Raw genomic sequence first — 16,719 nt, 5'->3', positions numbered from 1 at the left:
TTTTCAGTATTTAGTCTCTGTGCCAATCCTACCTAAGGCTGGTATCATATTTAGGGTGGTGCTATGTTTGTCTCAAAGAATCAGGCACAAAAAAAAATAGGTAAGATTATTTTTTTACCGGGTAAATCTCTGTTGATTAAAAAGCTCACAAACTTTCAAATCCTACAATCGCCTTGCTGAGGGAATTCCATGAACTTGAAAAGGTTGCATTCCTATTCATCATGCTGATCTAATAAAAGGTATCACATTACCAACCTTTCTCCGATAGTGAAAAGGGGTTTGATGAGAAGTACAGGTAGGTGCTCAGAAGGGCTATCTGGCGTGATGATCTTTTACTTTCTTTCCTTTGATAACGAATTAAAGTATAGCCTTTGGGAGAAGCAGCTTTTATTTGTTCTTAGGTTTTATTTGTCCACAGAGCTCAAATGAATTCTATGATCAACTGTAAGAGCAGAATCTATCTTGGTGAATTCTAGAGTTGAATACTTGAAACTTATTTTGGAGGTGGGGTGCTTTCAGGAGTGGGTATATTAATACCTATCTGAACTTAAAAGTGTGCAGTTTAAAATAGCCACACACACTTTTTTAAAAAAAAAAAACTCCTCAAAACTATGTTCAGATTAAAATTTATATTGATTTTTGGCTCCAGCTTTTACTGAGACTGAAATTCTAAGCACGCTTATTTGAGAATAAGTCCCATTGAACTCAGAGAGACCTATTTCTGAGTAAACATCCTATGTGTGTATCACCTAGTAGATTGTTGTATTTTTCAAGCTCTCCTGTTAGGGACCTATTTCTTACTAAACATCCTATGTGTGTATCACCTGCAGTCCTTTATGATATTCAGGCTCTTGTTTCTCCAAATGATGTTGACTTTCAAATTATATATTCAAGGCTGGATATTCAATGCATAATTAAATATGAACAGTTATGTAAAATAGGCATTTCTTTCTAGCATGTGTTCAGCTTGCATCTCTTTACATCAACTGTGCCTCAGGACCAGAGTCTTCAACTACTTTGGTTTCAATCCACCACCACTACCACCACACACGTACAGACACACTGGAATCAGCCTTAGAGAGGAAGGTCAACAGGAACAGCATATTAGAAGGTTTACCCTCTAAAATACTATTATTTGTATAATGCAAGCTATGTGCATGGCACTTTACAGAGTAACATAGGCAAGCCCCTGCCCCAAGGGAACTTAAGTTACAATCTAAATTTCCACAGCAAAGGAAGGCAACAAGAGGAAGAAAGGAAAAGACAAAGATGAATATGACCAAATGGAGTTACATGTACTTACGCTATATTGTTTACTTAATTAATTTTAAAACATGGCATCTTGCCTTAAGACACCAATTAATATGTCATTAAAAGCATTATAAACAGAAAACCATGATTTAGTTTGAACTACAGAAAAGTAGTAGACCACATGCTTCCCACCTAAAGCGTTTCAGGCTCTGTCTCTGGTATCTCCAGTAAATGGCTCAGGTAGAAAGGCTCAGAAAAACCTCTACCTGAATCATTGCCGGATTTACATACAAGCTAAACAAACTACAGCTTAGGGCCTCACATTACGAGGGGCCTCAACTCAGAAAGAAAGAAGAAAGAAAGAAAGAAAGAAAGAAGTTTACAACATTTACAAAAACCAAAGAAAATGTGCAAAAAATAATTACTTATTGTGATTTACATCTAATTTATATATTATAACCTTATATTATATTGTTTAATTGTGTTATGTGTTTGACAAACTCCTAAATAATGTTCACACATATAACTTGCATTTTAATACCTATATTACATGACTATCAAATTCCATTTAATTGTACAGCCCGTATTTTGCATTTAAATTTTGTATTATTTGTTGGAAGTGAAATGGACAGAAGGAGGAGGACGAGGAGGAGGAGGAGATGATGAGCCATGCTGGGGTCAGACCAAGGGTCCATCTAGTCCAGCACTCTGTTCACACAGTGGCCAACCAGCTGTTGACCAGGGAACCACAAGTAGTTTCAACAGTTCAGCACAACTGGGAGTTTTCTAGATAACACAGATCTCGGCGGCAATGCCTCCCAAATGCTGAGGATTCTTCATTCTTTGTTATATATTTTAACAGCTCGTTTTGCTTCAGGTCAGTCCATTTGGTTTTTGTTATTATTATTATTATTATTTATTTATATAGCACCATCAGTGTTCTATGGGGGTATGTTTGGTAATCAAAATGTATAATATTAATTGTGTAGAAGCATGTTTAATGTCTTATAGGCATGGGTGTTGTCTTTCAATAGTACTTATTTTGTATTTATCTTGTATCTGTAGCTCCTGAGGAAGGTTTTTTTTATCTGAAACACATGGAGCGTACTGAAGGGGAAAAAATACATTAAAGGTAAAAAAAGATTACCAACACCAGAGCTTGTCTCACTTTTCACAACTAAGTGTGATGTAACTATGGCATGGATAACTGTTGCCAAGTCAGTCCAACACAAGAAATGCTGCAGCTTGAGCACCAAGCATAATTTTGCAAATGTACTCCTTTCCACCACCGCTACCTGAAGATCCAGGTACAACATAGTGTCAAGGAGCATTCTAAGATGCTTTTCTGTTTATCAATACAGAGTTAAGATGTTCATGCCAGATCGGGATTCATGTTTCCTGTTGCTTTGTAAGTGGTAGTTGTGTGTGTGTGCGTGCAAAGATGTGTATGTGTGGAACTCTATCAAGAGTTAATAAAATAAATCACACAACACAATTCAGTAAGTTTCCTACTGGTCCTCTTTCCAGGGTACAACTGAATTTGGCAGAGGAATCTTTCTACAACACAAACAACTTATTCATGTGTCCCAATACAAGGAAAGGGTTATGCAAACTTGGAACAAGAGTATTCTGCTAAGAAGTGTAGAACAGGCAGTATGGATTATAATTTCCCCATACCTTTTAGTACTACCATATTTGGGTGCTACCTGGTTTCCTGAAATACAACAGCTGCTATACAAAGAGTATGGGGGGGGGGGGGGAAATTATGGCATCTCAAAGACGCTCCTTGTTCTTTACACAAGCTCATCTGACCTTGAACAATGCTGGTGCAAAAGACCATACCAAATTAGCTTTTACATTTACAAGAACCTCACACAGTGAGTATCTAAATCTATGAAAGCTTCCTGACATATTTTCTAAGTTGTTCTCAAAACCAGATAAAAATGTCTTGCTGCAACATCAATAGAATACCCATGAGAGAACATTTCACTAGGCATGAAGGATAAACAGCTTCAGAAATATGGTCTTCATTTTATAATACTGTAGCCAAAGAAGGGGTCCATTTTCTTTTTTTCGCACACTAACATTTATCTTTGAATAGATTGTAGATTAAAAGTGAGAGTGAAATAAATAGATATCTGAAAAATCTATTTATTAAAGGGGCTAGGAATGGGGGAGAATTTTATTTATTTATTTATTGCATTTTTATACCGCCCAATAGCTGAATCTCCCTGGGCGAACTGACTTAATTTGCACTTCTTCAACAAATATGCAGATCAGAACAAAAAAAGGCATGACGCAGAAAATGATCTAAATGCTTTCAATTATGCAGCAGACACAAAGGAACTAAGAGGCAGCGGGAGCCACACCAGGGCATGCGCAGAGGAGGTGGCAGGACTCCCACCTAAACTCCAGAATGTTCCAAATGACTGTTTTGCACAGCCGCATATTCCATATAAGTGAGTCACAGAGACCACAAAGAAGAAGTTATGTTAAGGAAAGTCCTGTGTGAGAAAAAATGTGAGACTTCACGTGTGTGTTTTTTTAAAAAGCAGCAGTTTCTGCAGCTGAAACTCTTCCCACAGCCTGAGTTCGATCCCAGCGGAAGCTGGTTTCAGGCAGCTGGCTCAGGTCGACTCAGCCTTCCATTCTCCTAAGGTCGGTAAAATGAGTACCCAGTTAGCTGGGGGAAAGGTAATAACGGCCAGGGAAGGCAACGGCAAACCACCCCACTATAAGGCCTGCCAAGAAAACGTTAGCGAAAGCTGGCGTCCCTCCAAGAGTCAGTAATGACTCAGTGCTTGCACGAGAGGTTCCTTTCCTTTCCAATGTGGAAGTTGAACAGAATGGATTTACGATTACATACTGACGCAGACTGGACACAGACTGATTCATCCCTCCCAACACAGGGAAACATTAGAAGTGATGGGGGCATCGACTTTTATTGGTCACATGGCTACTCCATTAACATATAAAATTGGGCAGTAGAAAGACTGATTAATGCATTTAGATGAGGAACTCTTTTCACAGCACAACTCAACAAAACAACAACAATACTCAAAAATGGACTAGAAACGTGAGCTATAGTTTTCTCCTTTCTCATATTTTCTCACTACCCTCGGTGGCATCCCTTGACAACTACACGCCTGTATCTTAACTCTTTTGTGTTTATGATTAATCTTGATCATTGTGGTATGTTGCTTTGGAAACCGATATTAGTTGAAAAGTATGGTATAAATATAATAAATAAATAGTAAATATAACCTTTGAGTCCTGGAATAACATAAACATGAACAACATCTACATTCTCTTGATTTCTATAGAAAGTTTATAAACTACTTACAAACTAGACATAAGGAAAAGTGAGTAAGGGATTTGTACCAGGCCTCAAGTTTTGTTGCACCTGAAATTATATGGAGAAATTAATATGTAAACCAGAAGTACACAAAATGCAGCAATTCTCATGGATACAACAGGTCCAAAAAGGGTTGCTATGCTTGGGAAAATTTCTTCAATCCTCTGTACTTCTGGTACATACAGTACTTCTCTGCAAGTCTCATGGGTGCAACATATGAGCCAGATATGATTGTATGAATGAAATCTGGGAAGGCTACTGTTTGTTTGAATGGGTCTTTGGTTGCATATTTTAGAGGGCTACTTCTTAAAATACCTAATTATGTTAAGTAAACCTTTCTCTACCTTGCGTCGTCCAGATGTTTTGGACTACAAATCCCAGCATTTCAGACCATTGACCATGTTTGATGGGAGTCTGATTTAAGTCTTAGCATGCTGTGAATTGTAGCATTTTTGGTTGAATCTCAGCAGAATTATTAATGTAAATGAATCTAAGAATGTAAGAAGTGGATCAGACGAAAGGTCCATCTTGTATAGCATTCTGTTTCACACAGCTGCCTGTGAGAAGCCCACAAATAGAAGTAGGACGTGTTTGTATTAAAACTGAAACAAAGTTAAAACATCTCTTTTATCACATTAAGAATGTGGAATGAGGTAGGATAGAAATAATTAAAGCTAACAGAAACATGAAAAATTGCTGTAAAAATATGTAACCGAAGTATATATTCAATATTCAGGAGCAGCTATTTTCTGTGCTGGATCAAAGCATGGAGTGCACCACAAAGATTTAGAATAGCTGTTTTCAGTGCTTTTGTAACCTCCATGGAGCAGCGGAATCGAGTGAGTATTTAATAGTAGGGATAGAGCTACATATATACAACTATGTATAGTATAAAACAGCAGTTACTTGCATACTTTAATTTCAGCAAAATCATAAGCATAATGAAAAAGGTGAACCAATACAAATAACATATATTGCGAAGAAGTTAAAAAAAAGGTAACTTCATCACATTCACATCAAATATCTACATAAACCATCTTATGAGCAGGATACACTTTCAGCTATGACTGTTTAAAGCTCTCCTTCAAGCTCTTACTAAATCTATTGATCTGTGAAACACAGTGCACTCCAGGGAGGCAATTCACTTGACGTTATATATCAAATGATGAGATGAATAATGATCATACCGTTTGGTAATTAAGCGTCTTACAAACCTTTTAACTGACTGAACGTCAGAAAGGTCAAATGAGGTCAAACCCACTTTTTTTTTATTCTTGTCTTACATTAACCACACAAAATAATCACCTTAAGAAAAGCAATAATGTAAGTGCATCTTAAAGCAAATATTTGAAGACACAGCCCCCCATTTTCCATTTCTCCACCACATTTGCATAAATATATATACAAACTATGCTTCTTTTCTTTCATCACATTCTATTAATTGTTATGCTTTTGGAGAAGTAGTTTCTTGGAGGCATAGCCCATGCTACCAGCACTCTCCTTAGATAAAGAGAATTAGGATTTGTTATCTATTAACATGTTAATAACTTAGACATCAAGACAATGAATGCTAAATTATATATAAAAGAGAAGAAAAATGATAATTTTCAAAAAGTTACATTCTAATTAAATACTTCAGCAGACAGTCAAACACTTTACCAATGAGTAAAGCATGAACACACCAAAATTATTTATGGAACAATTTTGGATGCAGAACAGATAGGCATATACTGAAGATTACGTATACATTGATTATCTTGAGAGGAATGCTTTCTGAGTAATTGATACGCTGGTACCAAGTTTGTCAAGGTTTTTCCAGTACAGAAATGACAGGCTGCCCTATAAGTGTTGCTCACATAGTGTCCGACAAACATTGATAACTATGGATGGCTCAATCACTAGGCATTGAATATTCTAAGTTGGAAGTCTTCGAACTGTGGTCTCCTGACCACTGATGGTCTATGAGCTCCACCAGATGGTCTGTGGAAACAAGAATATCTGTACTTGGCCCTGCATTTGATTTGTTTTTTGTTTTTTGTTTTTTCTCACAATGGAAAGCAAGGACAGCTTGTCATGGACTGAATTACTTAATAGGCTAACAAGGCCCTAACTTAGAATCCATGGTTTTCTTAATGCCAACACTGAATAAAATCTTTATTATTTGACTTGATTTCTAGAACAAAGTTTATTAAGTAGTAAAGTTATAGTACTTCTCTCTCTCCTATTATATTCATGCTCTATGGGTATGATTTTATATGCGGAAGGATAGCAGCTGTTCCATCAGTTTAGAATCTTGACTGCCTTTGTCTGATAAGAAATTAGGAGGATTTATATCAAAGTATTGTACTCTATGGAAGGGAGGAAATTAATCTTAGGGGAGGTGTTTGTCACAAAAATGGTACCCACCCCATTGCCCAACTGTCTCCCTTCCTAAGTTGGCCAAGTTGATCTTTGGGGTGAGCTAGGTGGCTGGTTGTGTTGGACGTCTTCAACATACATATTGAGGTTGCCTTGTCAGGAGTGGCTCAGAACTTTATGGACTCCATGACCACCATGGGTCTGTCCAAATGGTGTCTAGCTCCATTCATTCAGCAGGGTACACTCTGGATCTAGTTTTCTGTGCAGGGTAGGATGATGATGGAGGAACTTTCAATAGTTCCACTGACATGGACAGATCACTACCAGGTAAGGTTAATACTTGCTGGCACTCACAGACTTTGCAGGGATGGGTGACCAATTAAGAACGTCTGCCCCAAAAGACTGTGGGATCCAAACAGCTTCCTGCCAGCTCTTGGAGATATTCCTGACACCTTGGCAGGCATTTCTCTCAAAGTCCTGGTTGACATCTAGAATGGAGAAATGGCCCAGGTAGATGACTTGTTGTCCACTCCCAAATTCAGCACAAGCTCCTTGTCCTTAACTTAAAGGGCACGGCTTTGATTCCACTTAACTCTCTGCTCTTATATTCCAATACATCCCTGCTAATGATCTTTGCTCCTCTAGTTCCACCACCCTCTACCATCCAAAGGTCTCCTGTTCACTTAACAGACTCACTCTTTCTCACTTACTACCCATATGCTCAGAAGTGCCTATCAAAACACCTGCATGATTAAAATCCATAATCAAAACCTATATTTTTTTCATGACCACCACTTGTCCCACATATAGGGAATCAGCAAGTCAAGAAAAAAAGAAGAAGGGAGGTGTATTATATAGGAAGACAATATCTTCCTATACCAATAACACAGGTATGGCTTGGGGTAAACAGAAAGTAATTCAAGCCTGTTTGGAAGGAGACGTGTAAGTGAGTGCATGTGTGTGGGATTGCACATGCTAGGAAAAAAAAGATGAAAAGGCATTCCTCATCTTTTGACTCATAAAGAAAAATACAGCCAACCATTCATAATGGCAGCTTATGAGAAAGTCAGTAAACCCTCTGTTTCTGCTGCCTGCTGAGAACAGTAAAAACAGGAGGAATGCCAAGCACCACTCAAGGCCACAATTCATGGCTGGTGGATTGCATGCAGCTTGGTTGGTTGCATGTTGTGCAGGTTGGAGGAGACTGAGAGGACAAACAAACAATAGTAGGAGAAAATGCTTTCTTATGTTAACTTATGTAAGATGGAAACAGTGAAAAAATCTAGATCAAATCAGCTGATCTCTAGGAATAGGAGAACCAGGGATGTTTGAGCTTGCTGAAATTCTACAAACTTCACTTCGAAGCTTGGTTCAGCTCATTCCCATTTTTGTTTCTGACTTGTTTTTTGGTTTGTTCAGGAAAAAGTGTACATTTCAAACAGGGGGGGAAATGTTCTCCCATTTGTGTTCAGCATTGCAAACTGGGCAAATTCAGATAATTTGCAAACCAAAACAAAATTCTCTTAGATCCCTAATTCCTATCATAAATTTACAATCTAGCAATGCTATAACTGGACAAAATAGTTCAATTGACTTGCCAACAATAATTTCTCTTTTATTATAGTGCATTACAGATTTCAAACAAAAGGAAGTTATACAGAGTTGGCAAGTCTGTTGTCTGTACCTTTAGGACGTAAACTGAAGAACTGTAAACTGTAGAGTAATATTTTACACACTCACAAGACACGAATCCACAAACCTGACAATCTATGTGCTGATACATCACACAAGCAGTTGAGAAAACTGTGTAATTCTTTTTCATAACTTTTTTTTTAAGTGTGTTTAAAAATCTGAAGTTTATTAATCACTTTTACACTTTATTTACAAATTTTCAAAATTACAATTTTGGATGTAGTTACTTGTCCTTTTCAGATCACATCACATAAAATAGAAACTTCTGCCTGGTATGCTCTGCATAGAGAGTATTCCCGCCTGCTCCAGTGCATTGCCTTTTTCACGGGCTTAAACCTGTCAAATTATTCCATTTGATTTCAGAGAATTCTCATATGGCAATCTATTTTATTTACTTTATCTTCAATAAAATGGTTCAGTGAACATTAGCAACTATGAGACACAAGTTTCAATCAGTCTTCTGGCAAAGGCGTCAATCTATATTAGACCTACTGTGCTGTGAGTTGCACTGAGAACACTAGAGTAAGACAAGGCAGCAGTGAATGAGCAAGCAAGGCAGAGTGAAGCAACAGTGGAGAAAAAAATCTCTCTTGACACTACAAGACTGTGCTTGAAGAAAACAGGTGCCTAGTTGAACACAACAATACCCTCTTAATAAAGAAGACAGCTTACCATGTGCTCTAGACTCAGTGAATTCAGACATCATGCCAATCCATAATTAAGAAAAAAATTAACTATGATTTGGCGTAATGTCCAAAATGTCAAAAACTTGTTTTCCAATTGAGCACCAAACCAGAAACAGAAGTACGGTCTGAAGCAGGTTTGTGAGCCATTGTATGTGCTAATTGGTGGTTTGGTAAATGATGTTTGAATTAACAGCCTATAGTTATGTCCACTGCTATTTCTAGAGGCTTCTGCACCTTGAGACTGAAGTGCTGAACAGACATAGAATGAAAGGAGACTAGCAGCACTAAATTATAATTTGTTCGTATGTATGGAAGGTCAAACTCTGATCAGGGTCCCAAACTATGGTTTGGCATGGTATCTGAACTGAGCCTCCAATTATATTCCACATGACAACTACAGAGATGGGGCCCTGTTCTCAAGCTGGCAACACGTAAAATCTGTGTTAAAGTCAGTTAAAGATAATGGAGTTTTCACCTCTATGGCCTTAGCTTGACCTAAGGATTATCCCAGGCAAATGGAGGGGTCGTCCCTGCCTGCTCCCGGGATCCCCTGTGTGTCATTTGGATGCACAGGGATGATCCCGGGATGATATAGGCCTGGTCTAGCCATGGCCCATGACTTGGGCCCGAAGTTAGGCTCACTGCCTTCTCTTCCAGAAGGATTTTGTACAGTTACTGAGACAACAGCAGTTTTCAATATGCTTTTTTTATATAAACCTGATGGATGTTTCAAGAGTACCTACTGGTTTGGCTACTAACTACAAAACAATCAAGTGTGTTTCAGCAACAACTCTTTTTGGAAGATGATATCATTAAGGACTAATTCCAAGAACTCTCAGGCATCACTTCGAGATACCGTGAAAATGTCTCCCAAAGCATAAACTTTGTAATAAGTGATGCAAGTTCATCTCTGATATGGGCTGTAAAAAAAAGAAGATTATTGTAATAGTGCTCTTCCCAGCAAATCAGACCATTAAGAATGTACTTAATGTTCACTTGAATTGAAAAGAAGGCCTGTTAAAATCCATATTTTGCTACTTTGTATAATCATAGGAAAATTTACTACCTAGTAGTTCCAGCCCACAAATTTGATTTTTACAAATGCAAAGTACATTTGATTTTGCAAAGAAAGGAAGAGGCTATACTCTTTTCTAAATTCTGTTTCAAATGTTTCTATAAGTTCTAACACATCTATAATTTCTAACCGTCTATAATTATTTTGTTAGAGTGATATAAATGTGTCATAAAAATGGTTTCACATAGGTCAAGACGGAGACATTTTATCCTCAAATATTAACATAAATAATCATTATTGGCTGGAATATATATGAGAAGACTAGGTTAAAATTTATTCTAATATTCATCCTTTTCAATCCACTCCAATTTAGCTGATCATATTATTTGCTTTCTAATAAGGAATGTGCAAACCTCTGCTAAGATACAGCTGATACCACCCCATTAATTGTTTGGTAGGGTTGCTCATATATGCCTAACAGAACACACATTTCACATTTCTAACATCCCTGATCTCCAGAAAAACTACAATTCCCTCAGAGGTGCCTAGTTCACATCTTAGAAATATGCCTATATCATATCCATGTAATGCCATTCATTTATTAAATTTGTATCCCACCTTTTCATGTACATGGTTAGAGCAGCTAACATTAAACATCAACAAAACTGTATAAAACAATTATACTAAATCAATACAAAATAAAGATAAAGGTAAGAATAATCATCTTATAAGCCCCAATAATCTGACAGACAAATAAGGGGTGGCCTGTCCTTTGGACATGATAATATTGAATGATTCCCATGGCATCATTGTAACACACCACAGCCAGATTTGGAGGGTATCTTGACTTATTAAGCCAAGACATGAACTACGCTTTTCCTTGCATTTGGGAGTCCCTTCACTCCTCCCTTCACAGAGTAAACATATCAGGAAGTTGCTAATTAATTATACTTCCACATTTTGTCAGAACTAGGAAACTTTTGCTTCTGAACAAATGAGGGTATTAAACCACAGTTTGAAGTAGATTTAATATCCTGGTTATTTCCAGAGCTGGTATCCAAAGTTTCTCAGTTCAGAAAAAATGGGAAAGTAGCATTAATTAGATATTTTCTGTTTTGATTGCTTGCGCTGCAAAGGGAGGAGCGAAGAGGTTGTAAGCACAGGGAAAAGGTTAATTCATAACTTGGCTTATTAAGCTGAGATATGATCTCCCAAACTTGCTTAAAAAGTTCAATCTTGAAAACAATTAAGATAAAGAATTTCGACTTAAATCAACTGAATCTCATTGAGACTGATGATTTCTGCCCAGCACCGGCACCTAAAAATGTAATGCTAGGTTCTAATTTGGGGGGTGGGAATGGAATAACATCTGGATTAAGAATAACTTCTGGAGAGCCACAAGTTGCCTACCCCTGCTCTATGTAATACTCTAACCCTAGCTGTTTGTGTAATGCTTTTAATGTATTTATAAATTTATACCGCTTTTACATTGCTTTGCTTGTTGTATTTTATGTATTTTTTTATCCAAAGGACAGAGTGCTTTGGATATCAAGTGTATACAAGTAGTTTGATTAAACAAATAAATAAACAAATAAATAAATAAAATAAAATAATCTAAATAAACAAATAAACAAATAAAATAAAAATAATCATCTCTTACATTCTTTATAATAAAATAGTATAAAAAGCAAATCTTTCTCAATACATCAACCCATTTCTTTTGGATTTTATTGTGCAGGGTTGTGGCATTTGGTTCATCAATGCCCTGTTGCTATCCAAAAGTATCATACGTACATACTGACATAAATATTACATCAAGAATAAATGCTGATTTTCAACATCAGAATATTGTTGATATTTATTCATTTATACAGCATTATCAGTGTACATGACACTTTAAAGAGTACAAGATGACAGGCCGTAGCCCCGAGAAGGTTACCACCTAAAGTTCAACACAGAAAAAACAACAGAGGAAGGGGAGGAAAGTAGAGGCAGGGGTACACTAGGATGAAATATGTGGTTGTTTCAGTTGCCCAGGCCTAGTCACAGGGTATGCGGTTGTGTCAAGGGCTTCATTAAAATGGTGAGGTTTGAGGAGGAATTTGAATTAAGTAAGAGAACGGACATCATGCAGGTGTTCTGGGGCAGTTCCAAGCAGGCAGGGCAGCAAGGGAAAATGGGTGAGTCTTTTGAGAGCGCACACGATGTTCAGACAGTAAATGGTAGTGGAGTTAGAGAAATAAAGGTCATGAACCCAGAGGTATCAGGTCATAAGAGTGGAAGGGAAAGGAAAGACCATGACCTTTGAAGTTAAGGACAACTAGCATGTTCTGAATCTGGGAGTGTTCAGGAAGTGTGGGATAGATGTGAGAGGACAGATATGAGGCAACAGAAGACCAAAGAGGAGAAAATTGTAGTAGGCAAGAGATGATTAGGCCATGGAACAAACTTTCTGCAAAGGGGACAGAGATTTTTCCAGTGTTATAAAGGGAGAAGCAAAATATCTTAGTAACAGACTGAATATGGGGCACAGAAAAAGAGAGTTGAATCAAAAATACAGCCACTGCTATGTATCTGTTCAATTGGATGGATAGTAACACTAACAAGAGATTAAAAAGTATACAGGAAGAGGAGGGTTTGGGAGGAAAGATTATGACAAATAATTGCTTTTACATTATTTTCTACATAACAGTTCAAATGTTCCAACCTTTATAAAAGAAATGTCACTTTGTGCATGCACCAACTATGTGCACAGAGGAATCTGAAACTTCTTCTCTACTGCTACTCTTCCCTCCCCACACAAAACTACAAATTGCTTTCTAAGTTTAAAACAGCTTTGGGGAGCTGGCACAAAGCTTCTGAAAAAGAAACCCAGAAAAAGTACGTATCTTGGCAGAAGATCTTTTCGGCAACATTCATGCCAAGCTGTTTTGTACCATGAGTTGCCTACTAGGGGAAAGGCTTTCATAAAAAGTCCATTGTACACACAGACTGTGCACATATGTGCAGCTAGATCAGGATCTATGCGTGAAATACGCTATATTTGTGCCAGCCTTCAGCAATGTCTTATATTTTGGTTGGGGGAGAGGGGAATTACGGAAAACTAAAAGAAGGCAGCAAGTTATATGAATAATATGTGTTGTCCACCCTTCACCAACTCACTTTCCAGAACTTACACAAGAAGTAATGTACATCACAGAACATATTTCTGCATTAGTTTCCTTAAGAGAAAGGGGGGAAAGCCGTAGGTTGGCAGCAATAAATTGTACTTACCTTCCTTTTCCAGACCTCAAAACCCCTTTTTAATATTCAGTTCTGAGTAGGAGCGGTAAACAGCATCAGTTCCAGCATTGCAGCCCACCTGATAAAAGTCAAATACGACAGCTGTAACTTTACGTGTTATTCTGACTGGTGAGATGCCCTCTTGTTTCACTTTACGACATGCTTATCAGCATTGCCACCTAATCAGCTCGTGAGTGAATAATCCATGCCATTGATCACATATAACCCCACAATACTTATTATGGATACTGAAGAACATTCAGCCCATTACAAATGTAAACATGAAACACCTAAAAACTGTACAGCAGGCAAAAGAATGGGAGGGAAAAATAGAGTGATTATTGTTTAAGGGATATATGTATATTACAGTTTTTATTTTAAAAAAACATTTTTGGTTGCATGGATACTACTTATACTTGCCAGTCAACAGTAGAAACTATATAAAAAGGAGTAATCAAACTGTCCAAAGAGATCACATGAAGCCATCTCTTTGGCCTCCCACACTAGAGGCTTTCAAGAGGCAGTTGGACAACCATCTGCCAGGTATGCTTTAGGGTGGATTCCTGCATTGAGCAGGGGGTTGGACTCGATGGCCTTATAGGCCCCTTCCAACTCTACTATTCTATGATTCTATGTATATGAACATATGAAGCTGCTTTATACTGAGACAGACTTTTGGTCCACCTAGTCTAAATCTATCTACTCCTACTGACAGATCTCTAACGAGGTATTTATCTGCCCTACTACCTGCGATCATTTTAATTGGTTCATGCTATGAGTTGGATCTGGGACCTTATTCATGCAGGAGTATAATGGGCAGTAAAACCTGGATAGGGAGACATTTTTCTCCCTCTCTCATAATACTAGAACCCAACTCATAGCATCCCATGAAGCTGATTGGTGGGAGATTCTGGGCAGATGATAGGATGCATTTCCACAAGATATAGTGATGGCCACAATTTGGATGGCTTTAAAATACGGTTAGAAATGACACACAATGCCTTCAACACAACCCCGTTCCACAGTGACCCCCACAACAAGGTGTCTGAATAATGATATATTACAGATAGGCTAGTCCTATATCTACATTACGTAAGCTAAACTGCAGATTTATTACTGCTCTTGCATTTTTGTTCATTCCTGTTTTTGTGTTACAAACAACTGATGGAAAAAGCCCTTAGTGCTCATAATGTCACCAATTGGCTCATTTAGAATAAGAATTCATCCGGCTCATAATATTCAGCTGTATTATGAGTCAAACAACTTCTATCCCTCTACGCCCCACTCCCACAAACCTCAAGCCCAGAATGCAAAATGAGGTGATCTGAGATTCTGTGGATGTACTGTGGGAATTCAGCAAACCATGTTCCCAAAAGCCAGTTGCTTTGCAGATTAATGCATAGAAGTACTTGAATGTTTATCCCTTACCTTCTGTGAAACTCTCATTCACTGATATGAACTAGATAACGAGAGCACCCAACTATGCAGCCTTTGCTTTGGGAAGTATCTTCTCCTCTTGAGTTAATTCTTTAGATTGCTGTTCTCTACCCCTAAAAACTCTTGATCCTGGGTGTGTTTGTTTTGATGGTAAATTTCCAAGCAGCTCTCCGCTATGGCTGTCAGTCAGAACTACAATTCCATAAGACAATATAAGGCTTATGTTCATGTAACAATTACCCTGCAAGCACAAACATTTCTATCCAAAATAGGTCCCAGAAACAGATAAGCTTTTTTCTGAGACATTTTTGAGAGAAGGCATAAATATTGAGCCGCTTCCAAATTGAGCTAAGGGGAACACATCAATCACAAATTAGGGTCCAAAGATTTAATAACTCCCCTCCTCCCATTAGCCAGGGGCTGAAAGTAAAATAGTTAAATTGTTAAAAAAACTGGTAAGAAAGCAACCGTTTGTGATAGTCTGAAGATGCAATGTAAAAACGTATTCTTTCTGATTTGGGAACTCACTACTGCCAAAAGACGCTATAATTCTTTCTTGAGACACTCTTACTGCTTCTGCCTTGTACTCAAAGCTGGCTTTAGAGCTTCTCCCCATGGGGCTTTTATCCTGTGATTAAGACTGGTTACTCATCGAAGTTTGTGGGTCCTTTGCATGACATTGTCAACCTCAAGAGCTCTCATGTTTTCCTAGCATTTCTTCAGCATAATTTGAAACAGAAACAATGTAGTAACGAAAAGATCTGATTTCAATCTGTTTGCATTTGTCCCATGTAAAGAGGAAGTGTTGTGATAACTACAGCAACTGGATGGTGCTGTTTAATTAAACATATAGAACTCACAGATAATGGGGAAAAGTGGGGGGAAGCCCATGTAAAGGGCCAATCTTAATCCTGCAAAGAATCCAGAAGCAGAAGCCTTGATAAAAATTGTGTGATGAAAAGCTTCTGTGCGGAGAAGCCCTTAGTCCGTTCCTTGGAGGAAAAGAATATTTGCTGAGGGTTCCTGATGACATAGAAGAGTCCTTGCCTCTATAGATATACATGCAAGAGCTCCTTTCACAATAATGTGGCTATCAAGTCAGGCACAGAAGGAATGCTTATTTGGGGGTTAGGGAAAACAAGCGTGTTCCAGCTACCACCTACAGAAGTTCAGTGTGCACATGAGCTGGGGGAGGGATGTGTATACCTCTATTGAGATAAAGAAATGTCAGCAACTTCCAGTCAGCCCAAACAATAATTTTATATTACACACAGCTCTGCTTTCCCACACTCTGTTCCCAAAAGCAAGATAGTCCTGTGATTTTGTATCTAGTAATTCATATAGCTATGTTATGGAGATGCAGTAATTTTAAGGAATTGTTATCCATTTTAATCCACATAGTATTCCTCCAGAACAGTTGCCTATTAATAAAGAGGGTGGACAATTATAGTCTAGCAGTTTTAATTTAAGCTATTGTGATTTAAGAATTAAATTGTGTGTTAAATTTCTCATTGAAATCCAGCACTGGCTCTTCAGTTATGTAATCCTTCTATAAGGAAATATTGAGAGACCCTTAACTACAGCAGCACTACTGGATGCCATTATAATTAACAAGGACATGCAAAAAATAAATTAACAGTTAT

The 16,719-nt window shown here is 37.8% G+C and overlaps 1 protein-coding gene across 1 annotated transcript in view; it reads right to left on the bottom strand.

The window, feature by feature from the left end:
* FOXP2 (forkhead box P2) overlaps positions 1 to 16,719 on the bottom strand; it is a 352,993-nt gene that overhangs the window by 278,303 nt on the left and 57,971 nt on the right. The window contains exon 2 of the mRNA XM_063134034.1: positions 13,631 to 13,718. The gene's annotated coding sequence lies outside the window, so the exon portion shown is untranslated. The remainder of the gene's footprint in view (positions 1 to 13,630; positions 13,719 to 16,719) is intronic.

The sequence above is a fragment of the Elgaria multicarinata genome, chromosome 9, assembly GCF_023053635.1.
Source record: "Elgaria multicarinata webbii isolate HBS135686 ecotype San Diego chromosome 9, rElgMul1.1.pri, whole genome shotgun sequence".
NCBI lineage: Eukaryota > Metazoa > Chordata > Lepidosauria > Squamata > Anguidae > Elgaria > Elgaria multicarinata.
This window is presented reverse-complemented; position numbering and strand designations above follow the sequence as displayed.